Source organism: Myotis daubentonii, chromosome 4 (genome assembly GCF_963259705.1).
Source record: "Myotis daubentonii chromosome 4, mMyoDau2.1, whole genome shotgun sequence".
NCBI classification, from domain to species: Eukaryota; Metazoa; Chordata; class Mammalia; order Chiroptera; family Vespertilionidae; genus Myotis; species Myotis daubentonii.
In genome coordinates, this window is record NC_081843.1 from 47,470,657 (window position 1) to 47,482,859 (window position 12,203).

Sequence of the window (12,203 nt, forward strand, 5' to 3'; positions counted from 1 at the left end):
GAATGTAATTATTTCTTAAATTGGCATGGAAAATAGGATTCATGAAGGAAAAGAATGAGAAATAAGTCAGATAAATTAGATCACATTAAAATTAAAAATTTCTTTTCCTCAAAAGATAGCTTAAGACAAGTCATAGAGTAGGAAAAGATAATTTCAACATACACAATCTACAAAGAGCTTGTATTTTGGATAGGTACAACAGTAAAACAATATGAAAAACAGTTAACCTCATAGATAAATGGACAAAAGACTTGAAAAGGAACTTTATAACAGCCAGTGTGGCTCAGTGGTTGAGCTTCAACCCATGAACGAGGAGGTGACAGTTCGATTCCAGGTCAAGGCACATGCCTAGGGTTGCAGGCTCAATCCCTAGTAGGGGGCATGTTGGAGGCAGCCAATCAATCATACTCTCATCATTGATGTTTCTATCTCTCTCTCCCTCTCCCTTCATATCTCTGAAATCAATAAAAACATTTTTTTTTAAAAAGGAACTTTATATAAGTGAATATATAAACAGTTAATAAACATGTCAAAATTGCTCAACTCATTAATAATCACGGAAAGGCAAACTGAAAAACTCAGTGTGATATTTCTCTACAAAATCACCAGAATGGCTAAAATTAAAGATGCTGACAAATGAAGTTTTGAAGAAGACATGTAGCAACCACAACTCTCATACACAGTTGACCAAATCAATTTATACAAAATTTATAAAACAGACAAAACGACTCCATCATATTAGAACAGCTGGAAGAGTGGTTAACTTTGGGGAGCAGAGAACGGACAGTGGCTAGGAATCAGTAAGAGGGCTTTTGTGGAAGCAAATAATGTTTTCTTTCTTCAATGGGTGGTGGTTATACAGTGTTCAACTATATATATAAAAGCCTAAGCGACCATTATGACGGAATGACCAGAACGACCAGTTGACTAGTCACTATGGTGTGCACTGACCACCCGGGGGCGGACACTCAATGCAGGAGCTGCCCCCTGGTGGTCAGTGTGCTCCCACAGGGGGAGCTCCACTCAGCCAGAACCCGGGCTCACGGCTGGTGAGTGCAGCTGCGGCAGCAGGCACAGCAGGCTGGGATGAGCATGAGCGGCATGGCGCCCGGCCCTGGTTCAGGCTCCTCCCTGGCCACCTGCCACCTGGCACACTGCTACATCCCCTGAGGGGTCCCGGATTGCATGGAGTCTGGGGCTTGCACATTTTGTGGTCAGCCCTGATTCTGACACTTATAACTGTGTGACAAAGCCAATTACTTAACTTCTCTCTGCTTCAGTTTTTCCACCCGTAAGATAGGGAAAATGGTATTACTGCCTCAGAAGGATCATGTTATGAACTACTTTTTATAATCAGGGCAAAAAAGTGTAGCTGCCCATATAACAGTAAGATGCCTTTCACCTGTATGAAAAGTATGGTCACTGATGCATGCAGCATCCCGATTTCGAGATCGGGTCTAAACTGGCATTCGGACATCCCCTGAGGGGTCTCAGATTGCAAGAGGGAGCAGGGCGGGCTGAGGGACTCCGCTCTCCACCCCCATGCACGAATATCATGCACCAGGACACTAGTTTTGTAATAATTCATGACATGTATGTATATTATACTTTAATAAATCATATAGAGACCAAAGGCTAACTTTAACAGTTTTAGTCTGAAAACAAATTTATTATTTTCTTAAATAATGGGCAAATCTTTCTTCTAACATTTCTCTTTTTAAAAAATATATATATGTATATATTTTTTATTTCAGAGGGGAAGGAAGAGGGAGAGAGAGATAGAAATACCAATGATGAGAAAGAATTATTGATAGGCTGCCTCCTACACACCTCCTACTGGGGATCGAGCCCACAACCCAGCCATGTGCCCTGACCGGGAATTGAACCGTGACCTCCTGATTCACAGGTCAACACTCAGTCACTGAGCCTCACTGGCTGGGCTCTTCTGACTTTTCACAGAATCATACCTTCTACAGGGCAAGGTAAAACTATTTTAGTATACATAATAGCTAACATGTTCTCATTTTTAAAAATAATCATTAGCAAGTATATTATTTATTTTAATTTTTATATAACTGTCACTAGAAACTTAAAAGTCTTCAGAAAAATCAATTGGGAAGTAACAGTTGAACATAAATGCTGGAATAATTATTTCAGTACAATCCAGAAACTAACAGGAAAACAGGATAAAATGAAATATTTTTAACATAAAAGAAAAGCTAAGTTGTATTTAAAGAATTGTTTAAGATACATATGAAAGTCACTACTTCTGAACTGAACAACACTACTTTGTACCACCTGCAAGGCAGAGAGGTTGTCTAGAATCAGCTGTACTAAACTGTGTCAAGATAAAGAACCACTTCATAATGAACTGAATTTTATATGGGAGTTGGTGAGCCACAAACTTTATTGCCAAATTCTGAAGGGCAAAATCTTGTTTCTGACACTAACCACCAGCATGTCAGGATTGCAAGTGTATTTATTTCAGAAGTCTACGTTATATTTGCATATCTGCTTTGTTACCAGCAGCAAGTAACCTGCCTTTTGTGATCTATCTCTTGGCGTACTGGTTTGAATCAAAAAGTGTTAAACCAAAGCAGTTGATTAGAAATGGATGGCTTTAAGATGTTACAAGTGGGGGCTCAGAGTAGGTATATATAATATTGTTGACCTACAAGTTAAAATATATAGTTTGTCTGAAGTTATGGGGCAGGCTGAAAATACAGTGAATTGTTATTTCCTAAGCTGGACAGGAAGTGTCTCACTGATAAGGTGACATCTGAGTAAAGATTAGAAAGAAGTGAAGGGATAAACCGTACAAATATCTGAGAATATTCCAGACAGAGAAACCAGCAAGTGCAAAGTCCCCGAGGAGAAAGTGTACATGGTATCTTTCAAGAAACAACAAGGAGACAGTGTGAGTGGAACAGAAAGGTAGTAGTGGGGATTTGGGCTATTGTTTTTGGATAGGAAGCCATTTGAGGGATTTGCACAGAAAACCAAAACTTCAAAGTATTTTTGGCTTTAAGGGTTCTAGAAGAATCCTTGGTGAGTGGAAAAGTGAAGTTTTGCATAAACAGAAGAGGTGAAGAGTAATAAACAAAACTAGGATCACAATGAATAAAGTTAACATGTCTGAAGGGCAGGGTAAAAGGTAGCAAGAAGCAGCTATACTTTTCACTGGTATTATGGTTGGAAAGACTGGAATCTGAGTCAACTTCTACTATGGAAGCCAGGTGACAGTGAAGCAGAAGGAACAAAGGAAGGCAGGAAAAGTTGCAGCAGAATCACAGTAATATAATGAATTCCTCAAACAACACTCACAGGGAAAGACAGAGATTGTCATTAGACAGCTTTGCCAATCAATTAGGATAGCTTTGCTAACCAATAAACACTTATGGCAGACATTTGAAACACTGCCTGATTTAGAAACAAAGAAAAAGTACTGGATGGCACTGAAAGAAAAACAATTTCAATTTTGTAATAATTGTTAAAACAAGGGCACATGAACAGGTAAAAGACCCATAGTTCACATATAAATCCTCATGGTAGTAATAATCCAATGCATATGGCTTTGAGATGGCTTTTACTGTCATACATTTTACTTTAATATAGTAAAATGTATGACACTAAAAGGAATACAGTAAAAGTAATGATATAGATTGCTTATACAAATATATTTTAAATAAAGTAAAATTCAGTGTTGAAATGGAAGTATTTAAGTGTCCAGGAATGGTGCATTTAAATAAGGCAATTTTGCTATAACTGCATTTATCTGTAAATAATTTACACATAGAGTTATGAGCTAGCTAAAAAATAGTATGAGTTCTAAAAAAACATACCCAATAGAATAATTTTGTCTCTAAGCCTAAACAGTGCTGATTTTAAAAGGGTCTCAGAGTCCCTTTTGTGAAGATTCCTTAGAGTATAAATGGTTGGCAAAGCACAGGGAGCAACTGACTTGGAGCCTCAGGAGTGCTGGAGAAGAGTGGGAGGGAAGGGCAACAGCTCCACTAGCCAGCCACTCAAAACAGTGTTGGAGCCAGAGCAGTCACGGAAGGGTCTGAGGCTTTTCCTTTGCTGGAAAACTCTCACTTCGTCTATCCAAATGTCTACACCCTACCAATGAATTTCAACCATCAGGGTGTTATTTGTAAGAGAACAAAGAAATCAATCATTTGTATGCTATAATTTCAGATCCGTGTTTTTCTACATATTTTGTCATTTATTTTTCCATTTGTGAAATGTGCCAGAATCTACCCATCTACTTTATTTATTAGAGGCCTGGGCCTCTAGTAAATTTGTGCAAGAGTAGGCCTTCCTTCCCCTGGCTGCCAGTACTGGCTTCCCTCTGGCACCTGGGGCCCAGGCTTCCCTCACAGTCCCAGCTTCATTGGGAAGGTCATCTGGAAGGACATCCAGTCTAATTAGCATATTACACTTTTATTATTATAGATTTATTTATTTATCTATCTATCTATTTATTTTCTACCTATCTACTTAAAACACACACAAACACAAAGAACACAATTAAGACAAGACAGTGTGGTCTAATAACAGGAAGCTCATAAATTAAAAACAGAGAATAACTGTAGAACAGGCTGAGAAGGAATACTTGCTCCTTTCTTTGAGGACTCTCTTTGGTCCTTCAAGAATCAGGATGATAAAAACTGCAATTCATTTTGGCTGCTAACTGTAGGACTGCTGCTTGCTTGTTAGATTTGGAGTTTCAGTATGAATCAGTTACGTTCTTGTATTGCTGCAAAGCTGTCACTTACATATTTCAGGTATTTCACTTTCCTGCTACACCTCTGGGTTAGACTATTTTTTGGCTCCCCCCTCTTCATCTATTGTGATTTTATTGGAGATGCATTTTCAGAGTTCTTGCATGTCTGAATTATCTTTGCTTGCTCTCACATTTCATGGTGGAGAGTTTGGCTGGGTATGTAAGCTTCTAGTTTCAAAATTATTCTCCGACAGAACCCTAATGACATGTTCTCCATTGTGCCTTAGAATTCAGGGTTGCTGATGAAAAAGTATAGTACAAGTTTGATTCATCCTTTTTTTGGTAACCACTTTCTTCCCCCTCTTTGGAATCTCTTAGGGTATTCTTCTTTATGTTTGGTGAACTGAAACTCCAAGAGTATGTATTTGCATGGTGGTATTTTACTCATTCATTCTGCTTAATGCTTGCTCAACCCTTCCATTTGAAGATGAATAGCATTCTTCAGATCTTGTGATTTTTTTAATTCTTTCCTTAAGTTCTGCTCTGCAGTGTACATACATTATTTGTGTCCATCCATTATCTTTGAACATCCTTCTATGTTTTCACACATTATGTTCTTAAAATAATAAGAACATATTGGTTTATTAGGAAGTGATAGATGCTATTGCAAATGAGAATGAGAAAGGAGAGCAGTATAAGGAAGTTCAGATGCTGGAGGTGGGGTGGGGAGGGAGTACAGGTTTTTAATTTTTAATAGGATAATCTAGGTAGACCTCACTAAGAAGCTAAATGTGAGCACTGAGAAAAGTCTATGTGAGTATGTGTGAAGAATATTTCAGGTGGGGATACTAGCACAAAGACCCTGAAGCAGAAAGCTCCTGACATGTATCAGGAGCAGTAAGAATATAAGTGTGGCTGAAGTAAACTGAGGAAGAGAGAGTAGTTTAAAATAAGATCAGAGAGGAGACCTCGAGGAGGCCATGCCATTTAGGATTTTGCAGGCTAATGTTGAGATTTCTCAGTCTGAATGTCATTGCCATCTCACACCTTTCAGAATGGCTATTATCAACAAATCAACAAATGACAAGGACTGGCGAGGATGCGGAGAAAAAGGAACCCTCATGGACTGCTGGTGGGGATGCAGACTGGTGCAGCCACTGTGGAGAACAGTATGGAGTTTCCTCAAAAAACTGAAAATGAAACTCCCATTTGATCCAGTGATCCCACTTCTAGGAATATATCCCAAGAAACCAGAAACACTAATCAGAAAGGATATATGCACCCCTATGTTCATAGCAGCACAATTCACCATTGCTAAGATTTGGAAACAGCTTAAGTGCCCATCAGCAGATGAGTGGATTAAAAATCTGTGGTATATCTACACAATGGAATACTACACTGCTGTAAAAAAGAAGGAATTCTTACCATTTGCAACAGCATGGATGGAACTGGAGAGCATTATGCTAAGCAAAATAAGCCAGTCAGAGAAAAATAAATATCACATGATCTCACTCATTTGTGGAATATAATGAACAACATAAACTGATGAAGAAAATCAGATCCAGAGACAGAGAAGCATCGATCAAACCATCAAACCTCAGAGGGAAGGTAGGGGAGGGTGGGAGTAAGGGGGAGAGATCAACCAAAGGACTTGTATGCATGCATATAAGCCTAACCAATGGACACAGACACCAGGGGATGAGGGCATGTGTGGGGGGGTTGGGGGGAAAATAGGGGGATAAGGAGACATATATAATACCTTAATCAATAAAGAAAAAAATAATAAAATAGATTTAATGCTCTTGTTATGAAAATTACATAATTTACTTCTATCATAAGCTCAGAAATTGTGGGAAAAACCATAATACTACAATATGCAGATAAATGTAGGTAAGTGTTACAGAAAAAAATTATATACAAAATTGGTAAGTTGAAGTACTCTTAGAAAATATTTCAATTGGTTCTATTTATTAAAGAAAAATGTAATAAACACTTTCTTGCAAACCAACAATATAATAAACACTTTCTTGCAAACCAACAATGTTGTAAATCTTACATTTCCAGATTTGTACTGATGCCATCAACTCCTTTTGAGTAGAGTTAGGATAACAATAGAAACCTTGGGAAAGATTAAATGACAGCTAAGCTAAAGAGTCAGAATATAATATGGTTGCTTCCAAGCAATTTTGTTAGTTGTAATCAAAGCAAATTTAATAAAACTAAAAAAACCCCAGCTGCTAGAATGTTACAATCTCCTGTTTTGAATAAATTCATGTTATCAGGAAATCAATATGGCTCATGTTGCACACAAACAAGTCTGAAAATAGCAGCACCCAGAGCTCCAACAGGATGCCATATCCTTGAACTTTTAAGACCAATATGAACGGCTGTTTCCTGAAAGAAATGATGATTCTGAGCAAGACATTTCTTAAAATACTATTTCCAGAATTACTTGTTATCACCATAATAAAGCATTATCAGGAAATAATCAGCCTGATTATTCACAGCATTGGTGACATAGAAAAAACTGCTCATATTTACTGGACCACAAGTAAGAATAGGACGTGTTTATGATTAATAGGTTAAAAGGCAGGAGTTTCCAATGAACCTAGATTGGGCAACTTTCAAATGTTTGATGACTGTCCTGACCACTTTCAAAGGGTTTAATGTCGTTTTAAAATGTTTCCCTAAATGTTGCATCTGATAATAGTTAGGAACCATCTTAAAATCCCATTAAGTTTTATTCAACAAACCTCAAGGTTCGGCTCTGAGAACCTCATAAGCATGTACCCTCTATGCTATAACAGGATTAGTAGTGTATTTCAGCATTAATCTAACAGTTGGTTTTGAAAATTTTTTAAATGTGTAAGCTCCCCAGGAATTCACCTTCAATTGAACAACATCAATTCTACATGAATCATAAAAATCCATTTCTACTGGCTATACTAGGAACACTCCAACCCATATCCCTTATATGGGGCAAACCTTCAGGGAATGAGCCCAACAAAGCACTGGACTGTGCGGGGGACTACGTTTTGACAAAGTACCCCTGGAAAATACTTACACCATTAATCATTTCTGTCACTTACCAATATAGATCGGTTTAATGTCTTCGATTGTTTAGACTAACCAGTTGATGATGCTAAACTGCTTTGAAGCCTTTGCATTTAGCTTTCCAAGCTTTTGTTTTGCTTTAAGCTTAAAGTAATTCTAGCATCCGTTAGCAGCAACATAGTGCATCAACAAGTTGACTATTTTAAAATATCTTTTATTAAAGAGATCAATGCTTTTAACTATTATCTGTTTAATTAAAGTGAACAGCAAAGTTTGTTAAGTGTCAATCACAAATTGATACTCAATTTAAATTATGGATTTCAGCCAAGAATGCTATATTAACATAACTCTTTTTACAGAAGGATCTTAGTAGAATTTTACACACTCTCAGTTAACTAATAATCCTAACAAGATTTAAGAACAACTTTTTAAAAAAATAAACCTCACCCAGCCAGTGTTGCTCAGTGGTTGAGTGTTGACCTATGAACCAGGAGCTCATGGTTCGATTCCCATTCAGGGTACATGCCTGGGTGGCAAGCTCGATCCCCACTGGGGGTTGTGCAGGAGGCAGCTGATCAATGATTCTCTCTCATCACTGATGTTTCTCTCTCTCTCCCTCTCCATTCCTCTCTGAAATCAATAAAAATATATTTTTAAAAGAACCTCCATTTCTCCTATTCAAATTCTTATTTCCCTTTTATTTTGTTTCATAGAAATGAGTACAAAAATAGGAAGATAACTGGAGACCACTATATGAGGCGAGGGGTGTCTTCTTTTAGATTCAATAAAGGTAAGGCAGAACGGCAAGTGAAAAGGGTACATAATTATGAACATGAAAGTGAATACAGGTAAGTGCAGAAAATATGAAAAGAAATGGAAGAGGTTAACATGGGAAAAGGAAGACAGATAAGTGGAGAAAGAAATAAGGAAAAAGAAGGGAAACATTAGGAGGGCAAATTAAAACAGACCGGAGAAGAGAGAAAAATGAAAAGACTTCAAAGAAGTACATTTGGGACAGACTTTGACAAACAGATAAAATAGATGGATCTTAAGAATATCATGCTAAGTGAAATAAGACAGAAAAAGTCAAGAACCATTTGATTTCACTCATATGTGGGATATAAAGCAACAAATAACAAACAAGACAAACAGACAACTCATAGATACAATGTATAGTGGTTACCAGAGGGAAAGTGGGGTGGAGGGGTATAAAGGGGGTCAAACACTTAGCAACGGAAGGAGATCTGACTCTGGGTGGTGAAACACAATGCAATATACAGGTGATGTATTATAGAAGTGTACATTTGAAACCTATCTAATTTTATTAACCAATGGCACCCCAATAAATTTAATAACATTTTTAAAATTCTGATTAAGTTGAAGAAATTTCTCTGGAGCCACATTAATAAAACAGCTTAAATTATTAAATAATTAAAATGTTTCCTTTAATTTTCATATTTATGTTTATAAAATAATGCTCTGAACAAGAATTAAGGACACAACCTGAAGTGATGTATTGTCCAAGAAATAATCCTAATGGAAAAATAGAAAAAAAAACTTACCATATTTTTAAATTATAGTAAATACTGACCACACTGTGACTACAGAAAAGTGCAATTGTAGTTACTACATTCTGCAAATAGCAGCACCTAGAGCTCCTAGATATGATTTCATCCTAGATATGATTTCAGTACTTTTAAGACTATCAGACTATAGTTAGAAGAAAGCCAAAACCAAACCATCTCAATTTGCAACTGAAACAGGTGTTCAGGGAAGCATAGCTATCAAAAACAAAAACTTCAAACTTCACTCTTTTAAACTGAACTGGAGAATTTCTTGTATTCACTGCCAGAAAATATCACCCAACAGAAGTAAAAACTTTGATACCTTGACTGCTGAAATAATGACTTTGAAAAAAATAGTTCAAAATAATAAAACTATCCTATCTAATAAAGAGGGAATATGCAAATTGACCATCACAAAGATGGTGGCGCCCATAGCCACAAGATGGCAGCACCCAGTCCCCTCAGCCCCCTGAGTCCCCCAGTCCTTACAGCCCCACGGGGGGGGGGGGGGGGGGGGGGGTTGCCAGAGTTCCCCAGTTCTTTCAGCCCTCCTGGAGGGGAGGGTGGGGCACCCGGAGTCCCCAGTCCTTTTAGCTTAAACTGATTACTATGGTAAGTGGACTGACAAGGTTTTCAGCAAGTGTGAGAAGCAAGTATGAGAAGCAAGCCTTGGCGGGATCGAGGGAAAGCTGGTGGGTTCAGGGCCACTGCTGCCCAGGGAGGACCTCGGAGTTTGGTTCTGAAACCAAAAGGACCTGCTCCAGCGCAGGCTGGGGAGGAAACGCGCTGCCATCCGCCCAGCGCCAGGTCCCTGGTTAAGGAAGCGGGTCCAAGTTGCAGCCATGGGGCCTGGTGAGGCTGTCTCACCCCGGACCATCGTGGCTGAGCTCTGGCGGGGGCGGCAAGCACCTCTGGGATCACTGTCTGCACTCAGGCCGCCTACGGACACCGGTGGAGCGGGTGTGGGTTGAACATTTTCATGAAAATGGGACTTCTGCCCTGGTCCCTGGTGAGGAGAGGGCAGCGGGATCAGGGGCGCAGCCTCGGGACCCCGTTAGGAGGCACCGGGGCTTGGGAGGGGCTGGGAGCAGAGGGTCCTGGTCGCCAGGCTGACAGCAGGACGGACCCGAGGTGCCCCAGTGGCCATCATCTGCCCAGTGCTGGGCAGTGGGCCCTCACTCTAGAGCTCAGCCATAGGAGGTGCTGGCCCCGGGATGTTTTTCCTGCTATCTGGCTGGAAGTACAGGAGGCAGTTGAATTAGAGTCATGATTGTAATTTAATTTCTCCAAACCCAGAGCTACTTTCTTTACAAATACATTAGGGGCCAGGAAATGTTCACAGAACTAGGGAACCATTCCCAAATCAGGAAGGGAAGTCACAGGGTGTATACTATTGCTACGAATATAGTATCTCCTACTACTTACAACATATACAATGTAATGTATTAGATGCCTTCCTATCGCATGAAGTATGTATTCTCATAGAGTAATACAGGTAGATATGTTATGGTTATGGCAGTATGTCATATCCTATCTATAATAATAAAAGTGTAATATGCTAATTAGACCAGACAACCTTCTGCAAGAAGCCAGGACTGCAAGGGAAGCCAGGGTCCCAGGTGCCAGAGAGAAGTCGGTGCCGGAAGCCAGGGGAAGGAAGGCCTACTCTTGCACAAATTTCGTGCATCAGGCCTCTAGTAAATAAGAATTCCTACCTGTAGATAGAGCATGATTCTCCAAATATCCTGGTGTTTAGGCACATAATAAAATATAGTTTGGCCAAAAGTAAACTAGCTGAAATTAAAAAGCTCTACTATAGGAAACAGGAACACCAAAAATTCCAGATGAATAATCAGAAAATGTATTAACTGAAGTAATGTTGGGATGGCTATTTTTTTTGTCACACAAAAAAACAAAAGATAAGTGTTGACGAGCAAGTGGAAAAATTAGAATTCTTGTACACAGTTGGTGGGAACGTAAAATGGTGCAACTGCTTTGGAAATCAGTATGGAGGCTCCTTGAAATATTAAAAATAACTCTGGGTGGTGTGGTTCAGTGATTGAGCATCATCTCATGCACAGAGAGGTTGCCGATTCGATTCCCAATCATGGCACGTGCCCAGATTTCGTGCTTGATCCCCAGCAACGGGGCGTGCAGGCAGCCGATTTATGCTTCTCTCTCATGGATGTTTCTCTCTCTTTCTCTCCCTCTCTTTTCCTCTCACTCTAAAATCAAAATGAACATATATTTTTAAAAGAATCAACCAATGAATGCATAAATAAATGGAACAACAAATCAATGTCTCTCTCTTGTTCTCTCTCTCCCTTCTTATCTCTTTCTCTCTAAAATTAATTTAAAAATAGAAATACCATAAGATTGAGCAATCATACTTCTGGGCTTTTACCTGAAAGATTTGAAATCAGAATCTTGAAGTGATATTTGCATTAATGTTCACTGCATCATCATTCACAATAGCCATGAAGTAGAAGCAACCTAAAGTGTCCATCAACAGATGAATGGGTAAAGAAAATGTGGAATACATATATAATGGAATACTATTCAGCCTTTAAAAACAGAGAAGGAAGTCCTGCCATATTCAATAACATGGATGAGCTTTGAGGACATTATGTTAAGTGACATGAGTCAGTCACAGAAGAACAGATACTACATGATTCTACTTATATGAGATCTCTGAAATAGTCAAACACATAGAAGCAGAGAGTAGAATGGTGGCTGCCAGGAGTTAGGAAGAGGGGAAATGGTAAGTATAAAGTTTTACTTATGCAAGATAATTAAATTCTTGAGATATGCTGTGCAACACTGTCCTTAAAGTTGATAATATTTTGTTTAGAGAGCAG

General features: G+C 38.8%; 1 protein-coding gene across 2 annotated transcripts in view; it reads right to left on the reverse strand.

Moving 5' to 3' along the window:
• The window catches only part of COMMD10 (COMM domain containing 10), a 164,030-nt gene that overhangs the window by 34,069 nt on the left and 117,758 nt on the right, over positions 1 to 12,203 (reverse strand). The window lies entirely within an intron of this gene.